Here is a 15,179-nt window from a genome sequence, read left to right as displayed (position 1 = left end):
CATGATCAGACTAGATGCAGAGTGAATCAATAAACGGAGTTAGTTCTTTAAAAATGAAAGCACTAATAAATATGTAGGTTACGTGCAGTTTACATCAATACATTCACCGTGAAATGGTGTAGGCTACCTTATTATAAAACAGGGTAGACTTGGCTACAGAACTGTGAGGACTCAGATGAGCGGAGAAAAGAGCATTTAAGATTTTCTAAAGGGAAGGGAAGAGGCAGAGCAAAATTGTGGACGATGTTAAACAAGAATAAAGAGAGCAATGGAGAGAAAAAGATGAAGAAGGAGAGTCAAAGGGAGGGAGAGAAAGAGAGTGAGGTAGTCCTAACAAATCTAGAAGTATGGGGGCCCCGTTTTTCGACCAATACTCCGTGTGACAATAGCGTCCCTGGCACACTTGCGAACAGGGCAAAGGCCTTCGCTGGCGGGGTCTCCATAGATGACAGACGTGCACCCCCCCCATCCTCGCTCCTTTAACTGTGACCCCCATCCACACTCCTCACCCTGGAAGGGCACTTTCCCAGACTTGCTGCACAACCACGCCTGAGAGAGTTAACCCGGCGCTCCAATAACTTTTCACTGCTGGGTCAGAGGTCATAGGCACGGGGCAGCAGGGTGGGGCAGGGGCTGGAGGAGCAGGCGAGCGGGAGAGGCCAAACATTTATTCAAGAATGATTTCCCCGGACAACCTGATTGAGCTTCCCCTCTCTCAGGCCTGGTGGGGGGTCCGCCGGGGCCTACAGATGTGCCGAGAGAAGAGGGACACAAAGAGATGGGGGGATCGCAGCCCCCCTTCGCCAGCACCAATCCTCCTCCTCCTTTCCCCTTTCTTTACAAAGTCTGAACCCTGGGAGCCCAGCTGTGACACTGGGAAATCTTCGGACCCTGTAGCCTCAGCAATAATCAATAACCGCATTCCCACACAAACGTCTCACGCCTCATTGAGTCAATAACTGTCACTCACAGCTCCAAAGCACATTCATTCCAACTTACTCAGTGCCCTGCTCGAGAAATACTCGACTGTCCACCCGAAAAATATTCATCTCAGACAAATGGTGCCAGTTGTTGGGAATATTCTACCCGTTTGGTTCTTAGATGGCGTGTCTAGTACCATTCCACAGAGCACTCTGCCTGTGGAGCAGAGGGCCATGTTACCAAAGGGGAAACTGAACAGGACAAGACCATGACATGCCACAAAGTATGCGTGAGCATCTATTTTATAGGGGGAAAGCAGAAATGACCAGGGGACCTGGTTGAGGCACCCCATTAAAAAAAATCAAGCTTGAGGTGCAGCAGCTTGGGAGTTGTGGGTGGAGGTATGGATGCCACTGTGTCCTGCCTTACAACATTTATAACTTCTTGCCCTCTGCATATCAGAGGAGAAGCAATCAAATAATGTAGCCAAGATGATACTTCATCTCAAAGAAGACATGATCTCAAACACGGTCGTATTATGTGCTCATGATGACCTAATGGGAGGGCGAAATAATTTCTTCATATGAAACACCGCTGGACATAGAAAGGACAATGTGAAATTTTTACAAATATGTAGTTGATATTTCTTTTACATAAGCCAAGAATGTGATTTTAAAAAATGTATATTTATGATCTTGTAACTCATAGTTTCTATCTGCCGCAACTGAACTGAAGAGGAGAGTTTTTGGATGTGTGTGTGTGTGTATGTGTGTAAGCTGGGTGACTGCAGAGTGCAAAGTTCCGCACGGGGACAGGGACAGATTTGGGCGGGAAGGCGGTTGAGACTCCCAGCACACTATCTAACCTCCACCACCAGTGATTCTCTCTCCCTGTTGCCTGGCAACCACCCAGCCACAGTGAAAGAATGTGTTTTCATTTCAAGTCAGGGGGAGGGAAGCAAATCGGGGTAAGGGAGCTGGGTAGCCTGCGAGAGGATTCCCCCAGTCTCCACGACTGTGTAATGGGCACAGGTTCATGTCAGCGAGGCTGTCCAGATCCTCACTGATACCATGGAAGGAATGTGTGGAGAACAACCAAATCATACAGTATGGGTACTTCCGCCAAGTGTACACAAGACTTTGTGCCAAATGAAATACATTCAAATTTTTAAAGCTGATTAATATGCACTTTTACCAGGTTTTTTAAACTTTAAAAAAATAATGTAATATTGTGTTTTATTAGGCTTTCCTTCTTCTGCAGCTCAACACACATCAAGCAATGTTAAGTATGTAAAGCAGGACTGCAGTTTGTCTTTCCATGACCAGGGTTAGCTTCCACTAAAACACTTGACTGAAATGTATATGGCAAATTGCATTCGTGAGCCATACATCATGTCTAGCCCAAAATGTGACTCACAAAACAAGCTGAATTCTAAATTATGACAATGCATGTTATTTTACTGGCTAATGCATTCATACGAGAAGCTGTGCAAATGCAGAAAACAGCAACAAAATGCAAACTCGCTATTATCCAATTGACCGTAGCTATTCAAATAGCATTTGCTCTCTGCACGTGTGGAATCATACTTCAGATATTTTACACAGACTACGATGATGGAGGACCCCATTGAAAAGCCATTGAGATGACAGTATTGCTCTTATAAGCAGTCATTTGTATTAAAAAGCAAATCAATGAAAGAATGCTTTCACAGACAGCTTGTTTCTCTCGCTCTTTCATATGACACCTTGCACGCGGGCTGTTATCATGAATTACTTACAGGTTGCAATTATGCGAAAAAAATCCATACCTCAGTTTTGACAGAAGACAGCCATTGGCTACGAGTAACATTAGCAGTGGATAACAGTGGTTGGCTGATGGGAGATGTATCATTTATCACAGACAGGAGTTTGCCATCTTTAGTCTCCTGAATGTCTCATTGCCCAAAGAAGGAATAAAATTATGTCCCTTTTAGTCATTTACCTGCCCTGTAAAACACAGAAGCATCAGATAACATAGAAAACCTTTAAAAAAACAAAGCCGTGAAATCTGTACATTCAATATACGATATTCATACAACTTGCTCTCACCTTTTCACGACTCTGAGAAATGCAGCCCTCTGTTGACCCTCTGCTGCACAGCTTTCCATTCCAGCCAGCTGTCTGTCCATGATGCCCTGAAACATGTTTTAAAAACTCCCGGCTTCACCTCTGCGGACTGCTGATGGTTTGGACCATGAGGCTGCATTCACCTGCCAGACCGGCTCACATTTTTTGCTGAGCCTGAACCATGATGAAAGTTTAACTGAAGTGACCAAAAAAAGCAGCCTCACAGCTACATACTCTCACAGAGAGCTTATTTTATTCTCCACACAGGTCCAGTGTGAGTTCTGGAGAGACAGTAAAAATGTGGTCTGCCCTGGCATGGCTGTATAAAACAATAGTAATTAGTCCTGAAGACACAGCAGTCCTGTCCTTATTGGGTAGATGTGTAGAGCCTTTAAAGGAGCTTCTCTCTACTCTGTGGCAACCAGTTTGGAAAATAATTAGCACTTCTGTTTCGAGGAGTGCATACCTGACTCCTTCTGAATAGCTATATAGAACCCTAAGTAAAAACAGTGTCAACCAAGATCTGAATGCTCAGTTGAATTAACTACACAACTATATATAATCAAACATTTCTTTCACAAATCTTAGAAACAATCAGGGCAAAGTAATTACTCACTTATTTGAGTTATTCAGGTATCAGAACAAGGTATCCTCTGGCCAATTTCATGTCTTTGTGCTTGTCCCTTTGGATATATGGTATTAACACCACAGGTGGGATTCTTTGAAATCACTTATAAAGACTTGTTGGCTTAGTGGGGATATACTTTTATGGGGCAGATCATATCTCTTAGATAGATTTAAGTTTATACAGGGCAAAGGTATTTCCATGGATCTCAGTAATCAGGAATTTCAAGGCAGTGCATGTAACGAAAGCCAAACAAGTAGAAAGAGTAATAATCTCTTAATAACAATAGGAACTAGATTACTTGAAAAGCTGTGTTAATGAATTCTGTCAAAACAGTGATTTTGCATCTTAGATTCAGGAGCTCATTGGTAGGATGCTGAGGTTTGTCTTGACTGTGAATGACTTTTTCTTAACTTATAAGGCAAAGGTTAGAAAACATGTATGTGACCAGAATGCTATTTTTTCCAGCTTAGAAACACTGCGAAAATAGGAGTATCCAATATTTCAGAGATGCAGAGATGCAGAAAAATGTGGCCATGATTTTCTCCCTTCAAGACTGAATTATTGCAATGCCTTACTGTCTGGCAGTCTAAATTGCATTTTGTCCACTCTCCAATTGATCCAAAATACTGCTGCAAGGAGTTTGACAAAAACAAAAACTTGATTATATATCATCTGTCATAGCTCTTCTTCTGTGGCTCTTTACTCAATACTGAACCGCTTCACAATTCTGTTTTTTACCTACAAAGCATTGAATGTGCAGCTCCGTCATACCTGAGTAAAGTTATTATTTTGTATAATCCTGTAGACACTTATTTTCTCAGGCAGCTGGCTATGTGCCCATCGCCAGAATTTTGAAAGTAAGGAGGAGTGGCAGAGCTTTCAGCTACAGAGCATAGACATTATGGAATGACTTTTATCATAATGCTGTAGAATCAGAGAGCATCTCAATATTTAAATCTGGATTAAAATCGAATTCTCTTCAGGCCATTATTCTCCTGGTGGGTATTGTGTGTTTCCAAAGTATAACTGCAGCCACCGGTCCAACACACCAATTTGGTGGTCTGAAATATAATACTGTAAATCACAGGCAGTCCTTATTTAACCCAAATGACTCCTATTTACACCAGAAATGAAAAACATCCCTCCATCTGAGTTTCTTTTCTGTTTGGCTTAATGTTTATGTTTATTAAAAAATCCCCTTAAAAAAAATTAAGTTTCCCCTTAAACACTTGTGAGCAAGGGAAAGTTTCTGTATTTAACTCACTTGTATAAAGTATGATCTAATAATACTAGGAATACAAGTAATAATTATTAAGGACAAAAATACTCCTTGAAACCTGGATGGATACCTATACATACATATCAAAGTATTGGCATGTCCCAACAAAAACTGACAACATACCTTGATTTGAATACATATAGGGAGTTTTGAGACCAAATTAAACGGCATATTCTACATGAGGACCAATTATGTCATCAGAAATGAGTGCAGGTCCGTGCAGGAGCAGTGTGGAACTCAGAGGAGCCTACGTGAACACAGCCTAGGCCAGGAGCAGCAGACAGGGCCTGAGTCGGCTGCTGGTATAAACGGTCCACACGGTCGTTTAGGGCCACAGCCACGCATGGACCACACAATTCAGGTTTTGAATGTTTTTTTTTTTTTTTTTTAATGACATTTTACTTGTGCAGTATTCAGAGGAAACAAGATCCTATTGTTCTTGCACCGGTTCCCTGGTCCGCGATCCCCGACAAACACGCCCCCCCCCCCCCCCCCCCCCTCCCCGGGCCGCGACTGGTTGCCGCTGGTTACTTCTTTAGGGCCACCAAAATCCTAGAGCCAGCTCTGGAAAGGGACTCAACCCTGAGGCAGAAGGCCTGTGGTATAGGTCCTGTGGCATAAGCCCTGTGGTATAAGCCGTTTGGTTTAAGCCCTGTGGCACAAGCCCTGTGGTATAAGCCGTTTGGTTTAAGCTCTGTGGTATAGGCCCTGTGGTATAAACCCTGTGGTACAAGCTTTGTGGTATAGGCTCTGTGGCATGCCAGTTCAGCAGAGTACTGGGATAAGGCCCATCCTCTCCCCTCACCCCCCTGGGCAGATGCACTGGAAGCCCACATCAGAAAGCAGCAGGGCCGAGACTCCTTTAACAGGGATGTTTATTTAAGGATGTCCCTGCCCTTTCATTACCTCTCCCTGCACATCATTCAATGGGACCAGCTCATTGACCATCCTGTGGCTTTCATTTCTTCCCTCTGGGGCTCCTGGTATCCTCCATGTTAGACATTGATTTTTGAATAGGGAGTGCACAGTGTTGCCATGAATGTCTCCTACTGAGTTAAAACATGAACCTAACCAGTGTCCTTTACAACAACAACAAATGTAGCCCTGCTAACTTATCATTGCGCATCTATATATTATTAAAATACTCAGAGGAAAAGAAGAGTGCACATTTACACATTTGTCTGACATATTTTCTACTATGAGTGTAGACCTGGGTCAAATATACAGTGAACTAATTTGTATTCCAGATGCTGGTAAAATTTGAAAACTCCCTTGCAGATCCCGGAGGATTTTCAATAAAACATGTTGCTAACCAAATTGAACAAACAGATGAAGGAAAAACTTTGTCCCAAATATTGGTGAAAATGATTGTTTTTTTTTATCAAAATGTTGGTAATCAGCAGGCATTTTACTGGTTTGTAAAAGACTAAAGAATTCCCCATAAGGCATCTGATCCAGGTCTAGTTTTTCCCGGTATAAATTATGTGAATTATATATTATTTGTGTTGTACAGAAAATTGTTTTAAAACTGACTGTAAAAAAATGTAACACCTAGATACGCTGATAAAGTTGAAACCAATTTGCACACACGATTACTGGAGAGTATCAGCCATGATGGAGCTGAATGTGGATGCAGATCCTCCACTGCCTGTCCCAGCTGTGAGAAACCCCTGCAGGGTGTAGCACCCAGGCTCCACTCACAGCAGGTAAAGCACATATAAGTGGATGATCCATGACATCACACACAACAGACAACTGAGCAGTTCATCCCAGTTAAGCAAAAAATTTTGTAGCTTTCTCGACAAAGAAGAAGGGGTAAATAAACCAAAAGACATTGCTATTGTAAAAGAATGATTCTTACTTCTCTTTTTTTGCTTGCATGCATAGTTCGTTTATTACTATGCAGTGATAAACAAAGTACCCTGTCACTATACATGCCTTGAAACCAGCAAATGCTTGTTGGAGTAATAACAAACAAATCGCAATGCACAAGCCAAACACACAAGTATATCCCACCAAGGAATCTGTTTCGTCTTAAGCACGCTGATGTGCTTGTAGTCCAGATAAAATCTATCCAGACTGAGCCAGTGCTGACGGTCATACTTTGCCCATTTCCAAAGTGGGGATGGAGGCCATCAGCTGGAGGCCTCTCCACCACCCCACTGCTGAAAAGCTGCACCGCTGGGTACCTCTGATTGGCTCGTGCCAGCTGCAGTACACTTACCTTGTTGCAGTAATTGTCGCAGCACAGGTAGTAGATTGCAGCGTTAAAAACCTGAAGCTGAATGCCTTTCCCAGGACATACAGACTGGCGTACGCTCTCCAAAATTAGCATGTCCACAGATGTTATTGGGGAGAAAAATGAGAGAAAAACAAAACTGGCATATGTCATTAATTCCAATTAAACTATCACAGTAACTTAATAGAGCAGGGAATATTCATGCACTGTAATTACTACTTGATTACTAGTAATAATAATCAAAATGTCAATTTAAATAATTCATGTTTTTTCTCCCCCAGACTGGAATCACCAATCACGCAATAAGTTACCACTGTACCGACCATTTTACTCACCTTTGGCAACAAAGTAGACCTAGTGCCTATCGGAGGATGGCTGTATTTCTCCCTGGGGACAGCTGATAGCCTGTGTGCACCTGATTTGTAGTTAGAAGGGTCAAATGCGGTGATAAACCTGAGAAACCCTGGACTCCTTCAACCAAACCAAACCAAACGCTGGTGGGGCAAGAGTGATTGTGTCCTGCCGACATGAGTTTTTCCAATAGACTCAAGGGTGAGGTGATGGGACCACCTGCTAAAGAGCAAAGACAGAGCCAAGAATGACAGCAACCTGTAACTCAGGAGTAGGACCCCAGTACTGTTTATCACTCTGTCTGTCCATTTCAATTTTTTGATTTATTGGCAGGACAATTACAATCATATTGCCAAAGCAACACATGTAAGACACTGAAACATGGAAACCACATAAACAACATGTAACAAGTATGACCCAGAACACTATAATAATAATAATAATAATAATAATAATAATAATAATAATAATAATAATATATCAATAATAACAATAAAATCTATCTCTATCTCTCTCTCCCTCTCTCTCTCTCACACACACACACACACATTTATTTGTTTTACTAAAATGTGAGCAGTTTTACTTTAGTTCAGCTGTCAGAATGAATTTAGTTCTGGCAAAGGGATATTATAAATGTCTGTCGGTACTTATGAGGATTAATCGTTATTAATAGTTTTTGTAATATTACACTTTTAATGTGGTTGCTTTGAATAGCTGCATTCTTGACGGTCTCTATTAATAAACGAATTAATTGCATTAAATTGAGTCATAATTTTGTTTTAAACGACGATCTACTAAATCACAAATATTCACATTCGACCAATTCGAAGTGTATGAAAAACGAAATAGCCTAAATGAACAGGACAATGTGTTGTGCTTTCCTGGATTTTTTACTCCGTAAAAATTTATAAGCCAAAGTTTTCATTTAAAATTACTTCCTGTGGTCAAACTTGTAAAAATAGAGTCAAGTATCCATGTTTATGTGTTTAACCGAGCTGGGTTCAAATATAGTCTCTGAGCGATATTTGGAATATACGCGCATACTTTTATGCGTTATGTGTCAATCGTCTATTGTAGATTAATTTCAATGTCACTGTTTGCATTCCCATATTTGAAGTTTTTATAACTTAATTTATGCAAGAAACACTACAAACCATATACTGGTGCACATATACTACAATTTTAAGGTGAACGCAACATTTTTGAAAAACGACCAAAAAAAAAAAAAAAAAGAACTTCGCAAAATATGATTCTGTGGACTCTCGCAGGGACAACTATAATCTTCTCGAGGCGTTTCAAGGATCTCACGGCCGTAATCTTCTGAGATCTGGGGACTCCCGCTCTAAATTATTCTGACACAGACGTGAAAAGGCGGCAGCGGGCTGGCTTTTTAAGGAGCAAATGAGCAATGAAAGCGTGCACTGGGAAGTTATCCCCTCCTGTAAAGGAAAGGTTAACTCGCCTTTAGAGACGCGGATGAAAAAAAAGAGGGGTGGCTTTAAGAAGGAGGGTCCAAACCCGAGGGCGGTCGCTGCCAAATGATTTATTAGAGAGAGAACCGAGCTAAGAGGAATTAAGATCCCCTGAATATGTTGGCTGAGACAAGCGACGGAAGCATTATTTTACAGTTTAATTCTCATACAGGGCACAGAGTCGTCATTTACGAGACGCTCTTGTGAATGCTTGCTGCTACATGCAAAATACCCTCATGTGGTTTGCGCTCATATCTGTACATGTGCGGTCATGATAGTTATTTTTATGGATTTCATCTGCCTGTTAACAGTAGTGTAAAATAGTTTCTTCTAACCAAGTGCACTTATACCGATAACCTGTAGGTTGTGCTTTGTATTGTGTATTTTCTGCCACCCTGACTGTTTACTATCGATTTTTCTTCATATATGCCAATGCTACCTACATGCCTCATTTCTAATATCAGTTGCAGACCTTCAAACTTTGTACCGATTCACAAGTGCAACAATACCCCCATGCAATAAGTGACATTCTTATGAAAGTTACTAGGAGGTGTAACAATATTTGGTTAAGCTTAAGCTGAAGAAAAGTACTCTGTACACTTCACAATTACAATTTGAATAGAATACTACTACTCAGAACTAGTTGCACTCAAATGGCTTAATCTTTAGTGGAGCTACAATTACTCTTTGGCGCAGTTACAGAACTTGTTTAATGTCTAGTGGTTTAAATTTTTAATTCAGGTTTTTTTTTTTCTTTTCTTTTTCCTCCATCATAACACATGAATTCCGTTTTAATATGATGCTGAAGTGCTGTGACTTGTCTCTGGAACTTTCCCTAAAGGTTTCGATAGAATGACAAGCGATAACAATTCTGAAAGTGTATTATTTCACTGATAAACATTTTATTTTTGTGCTAAAAATTGTGGTCTATATTACCAATATGATACATAATCTATTAATTATAGCCTACCGTATGTGTTCAGGGTCAAATGACGTGTGTACGAATGTAGCAGGTGACAACACTATAAATGCAGTTATGATTGCAGGCTCAGTAATGCTTATGGATGTTTTCAACCACCAGATTTTCATTTCTCATCAATATACTGCATATTCACAATGTGTGATTTAATTCCTCACACTATGCATTATCAGAGCTTAGGCACGCATACATCCTCTTTATCCACATCAGCCTACACGATTAACTCATAACTCGTTGCCCAGGAATAATAGTACAAGTAGTAGTATTAGTAGTAGTAATAACAGTCATAATAATAAATAAATAATAATAATAATAATAATCATTATTATTAATATTATAACTTATAGTAATAATTATTATAATGTTGTTGTTGTTGTTAACAGGGAACTCCTCAACACATCCGTTATGAAGATCAAATTCTCATAATTTATTGTTTAAATAGTGTTTTCCTTGTCAGGAAATACTCAGAGGGGTCTGTTCTCTATGTGAGTGCCTGGTTACAGCTTTGCACAAGTTTTTTTTCACTCGCACAAAAACGAGAAAAGAAAACAAACGTCATGTAGTGTTGACAGTAAGTTTTGGGGCTGAATAAACAGTGTATGGATTGTAATCGCTGTGGAGAGAAAATAGGGCTGTTGTATCTTTAAGAGGCTGCTGGTCCTTCGCTCGCAGCTGCTGGCTTGTGTGCTATAGGAGACAGTGGAGATTCATTACTTCTACAGCACAATGGACATTTATCACCCTGTGGTGTTATTCAAATTCAGTACCAAGCGAGGATCATCTCCACTCCCTCTTGCCGTCCTCCTCAGCAACACCGTTATTGTTAGAGGAGCCCAAGAAAAGCCTTCGGAAGAGAGAGCTAGCCAGTGCCATTCCTAAATAGTCGTCCCATCAAGTCAACGCCGGGGTCTGCGAGCTCTACAAGCTGCTCCTCGCATCCCCCTTTTCACATCTTACCATTTTTCTGCGAGCACTAGACTGAGGATACAGCGCACGACGTGAGGAAGGAGAAGAGCGTACAGGACCGCGCGCTTTCGTCTGTTCCGCTCTAAAGCCACAGATTCCCTCTTGTATTCTTACATTTCAACAGTAAGACATGATATTCTCTTGTGAGGACCATCGATTTTTAATTGCTGCATCTTTAAGATTGCAAGAAGAGTCAGTCTATTTTCCTGTTTTGATGACGCGATGTGGAGACTACACGAATATGCGCCTTACAGGTGCAGAAATGGCGAAAAGCAGACGGAACGACAACCTGGACTTTGAAGAACGTCTCGTCAGGTCGTTTTCTGAAAGTATTTTTCCTGACTTGTGAACTGATGCAAAGAAAAATCACTAGACAATTTCATAAAAGATGCTGAAGAATAGTACATTTTTTGCGACGAAATGCTGGAAAGTGTTTCCAAGTTTGCTTCTGTTTGATTGCGTTGTGATAAAAAGAAATTAGCTGGCTATTACTTAAACGTATGAAGGTATACATTTAAAAATATTATCTTCAAACAAATTTTTTATATATTACAAGCAATTGCCATTTAACACGAAATATTTTTACAGGCCTAGTTACCAACTATATCTACTTTAGATGATAGATTGTCTTTAGGTGAAATTGTCTTTTAGAAAGTAGCCTATGTGGCAGAATTATTGATATTGACCATGGGTGTCATTAACTTTTTGAGAGAGATAAGACCTAACTAGATATTTGTCATTTTGATAAGCTATGATCCAACCGATAGCTTCATTATAAACGTAGCAACTGAAGTGTTTTTTTATTCACCATACAAGTATGCCAATATTGGCTATAGCAAAAGCATCCATTTTCCACTCAAATTAATACAGACACGTACGTTTAGATAAACGTACTTGAGGCCATAGACTGCAGTATCTTGAAGTCAACTACCAGTCAAGTTTTATTTATCTGAGTATCAGCTATAGGCAACATTTTGTTTCCAGAAAAAAAGCCAAGTGACGTATTGTATTGAAAATTTCAGCAGTCGAAAAAAAAAACGGGGAATTTTTTCACTTTGATGAAGGTGCACTCTGTACATAGGAGAATGCATAGTGACTGTCGAATTTGTCTAATTATATTTTGTGGAAGAAATTATATGGAGTCCTAGCAGCTGATTGTCCAAACGCAATTCTTGTGAAATTTCTAGTAAAACCCAAGAATTGTGCCTGGACATCTGTTGCTGGAGGTTCCCTTTCATCTTCGTTCACTGAAAATGGTACAGTGCCCTGCTGATTTTTTTTTTTTTTTTTTGTTTGTTTGTTTTTTTGAGAAAGCATATATAATTACATTGTTATTTTTTCCAGTTATACAGGTAAGCAGTCCGTGATTTTAAGAAACTGTTTAGAAACTGGGCAAAGTTTAAAAACTGAGATGGCTGAGATTAAGTGAAGAGGGCCAATAAAAAGGGAGAGGTATAAAAAAGCTTCGTGTATGAATACTTTATGAAGTATAATTTCTATAGGCTACCGTCTTCAGATATCTACATGTTATGTATTAGGCTTGCCTATATATATTTTGCTTATTTAGCCATTGCGCACTCTACCTTATAAGTACTTTCAAAATTTGGTTCATTTCAAAGTATAATTTGAGATATATTCGGCTTAGTTTTCAACGAACATCGAAAAAATGATTCAGTGAAATGTGTGAAATATGAAAGAATAATTATATTCTAAAATAAATTATGCTAATAATCGTTAATAGAAAACCATTTATATGTTATAGCAAGTAGTTGTATTCAAAGTATTCAAGCAATATGTTAACCTACAGCAATAATAACAGTAGAATAAATCTGATATTTCAGACTGGTTCATGAGAAAAGATCTCACATATAATGTAATATATTGTAGGCCTATTTGTTGATGCAAATGTTATTTTTATTATATCCTTTAACCCACTACTGTCCATTACCCTTACAGAGTGGCGCTAAATGGCCGTTCTCAGCACTTGCTCATCTGAATTAAGACTTTATCGGTTGGACCAATTAAATGCAATCTTATTTCTTTTTGGAATTTTTGTGTTTTATTGTGTACATAATTTGCATTTCCATGAGGCATTGTTTTTGAAAAACACAGTTCGCAAGTAATTTTTTATTTCCTGTCTTCTTTTATTTTATTATACGTTAGGCCTAGCAGAAATCAGTGTTTTATCTAAGACCATTTTAATGTAAATTATTTGCTATAAAAGTAGACTGAAATGAAAATTTAAAAATAAATTACGATGCGAAGTAGCTGATTTATTCTTCTTACATTTTACCTTTGAATATAGTTGAAAATTAGCACACAGTACTGTAAATATGTGCGTTTTTGTACCCAATGAGTTCTTTATTTTAAAATATTATATTGTAGACGCATGATATTAATTTGATCGGTGCTAGCATACCCTAGACAAGCCCAAATGTTCATGAATAAAATGGCAATCAAACCAGAACGACAGCGAATAACTTTCATAATTAGATGAGTTGACACGACAGCAGGCACAGAAACGGGGTGTAGCAGAGTGCAGTCTTGCAGGCCGATTGTTGACGCAACTATTCCGAATTTAATAAGTTGATACCTGGGCCACGTGAGACTTGAAATGGTGGCCAGTGTGTGAGTGTGTGTGTGTGTGTGTGTGCGCGCGCGCGCATGAGTGTGTGCGCGCATGAGTGTGTGTGAGTGTGTAAGCCTGTTAGTTTTTTACACGTTTGTTATCAACATGCCTTATTCATTATTATAAATATTAATATTATTATTGTTGTTGACCAGAAAGCTTAAAGAATAATTGTGAAAGTAAATGTGTTACACAGGTGAATTCATCTTCAAAGGCCTATACAGTAAATTATGTTTTACAGAGTAAATTGGCGTTTTATTATGAGCACTTACGTCTTTAACAGGATTACACCATTGCCTGTATTAGACTATAGAGATATATCAAAGATCAAAATAATGGCACCAGATTTCTTGAGACTTCTTAGAAAATATATTTCGATTACACTGTTGATGGATTGACGGTTGGGATTACCTTATAAATGTGGAATATTATTGTCTCAATATAAATCTATGGGGAAATGAAATTTAGGTTCAATTAAAGGCCACTTTATATAGTGGGGCCTAGTCCTACATATTATTCTAGTATAGTGCATTGAAATCCAATTAAAATAACGATCATTTACTGACAGTAATTTGTTGTGCATTTGTCCGGTTTAACATGTTTGGAAAATTGTGTTTAGGCCTACATGTTTTATGTCGAAGCCCTGTGTTCGCTGACGAGGCATGGAAACTATGAATCTATTACCTTTCATTGGAAAACAATTGCAACTGAAAAAGAACGCTGCAATACAAAACCAAAAGGCTATAGTAAAACAACTAACGTTTCCATAATAGCCTCAAAACACACCTATTTTGAGACTTGATTGTAAACGCAACATGTGATGCAAATGAATAAATTCTAATATAATTTTAACAGATGTATTTTTTGGTCTAATTTGCTTTATTCTCATGCAGGCCTATGTTGCATGGGTATGGTCAGTTAAGAGGGCCGTTATTCGCCACGATAGAAGTCCTAGTCTAAAAATGATACGTAGTAAAGCATCACCAGTCGAAGCAATGGATTTGCTCAATAACACGGTTACGCAAACTGATACGGGACGCAAATGGAAAACCCGTAAAAAATAACAGTGACACAGTCAATCTTGGATCGTTTTCAGCCGATAGTGAGGCCTACTTTTCCAATATGGCGATCCATGTGGCGCTTTGGCGATTCTTCGCTTGACGTTTTGGTGGCGGGAAGCTGCTATACTTGATTTCGCCACAAGTTTGCACCACAACATATAAAATGCGTATTACCCTATCTTTTAAAAAATGATTGCAACCAATATCTATAGGCCTATTATTTATAAACTCAAGTAACAGAAAAGGAAATAAGCCTCGACTTCGTTTTTGGCAGCTAAATTATCTCGTACGTTTTCCTGTACAGTGAACTACCTGCTATTACGATTTCTTAGCCAGTAAGCTACGTCAATGGTTCTTGGTTTAATTTTATTGGTTCAATCACATAAACTAGCCAACGTTTAATATCCCTTAAACAGCCTGGATATTGGAATAATATCTGCAAATGAAAACTGTCCCAATTTATAGTACTCCCCCTTATTCATTAAACTATAAAAAAATAAGGCAAATCTTTCGGTCAATATTACCACTGGTGTTTTGATATGAATTTAA

This window comes from Anguilla anguilla, chromosome 14 (genome assembly GCF_013347855.1).
Source record: "Anguilla anguilla isolate fAngAng1 chromosome 14, fAngAng1.pri, whole genome shotgun sequence".
NCBI classification, from domain to species: domain Eukaryota; kingdom Metazoa; phylum Chordata; class Actinopteri; order Anguilliformes; family Anguillidae; genus Anguilla; species Anguilla anguilla.
This window is presented reverse-complemented; position numbering follows the sequence as displayed.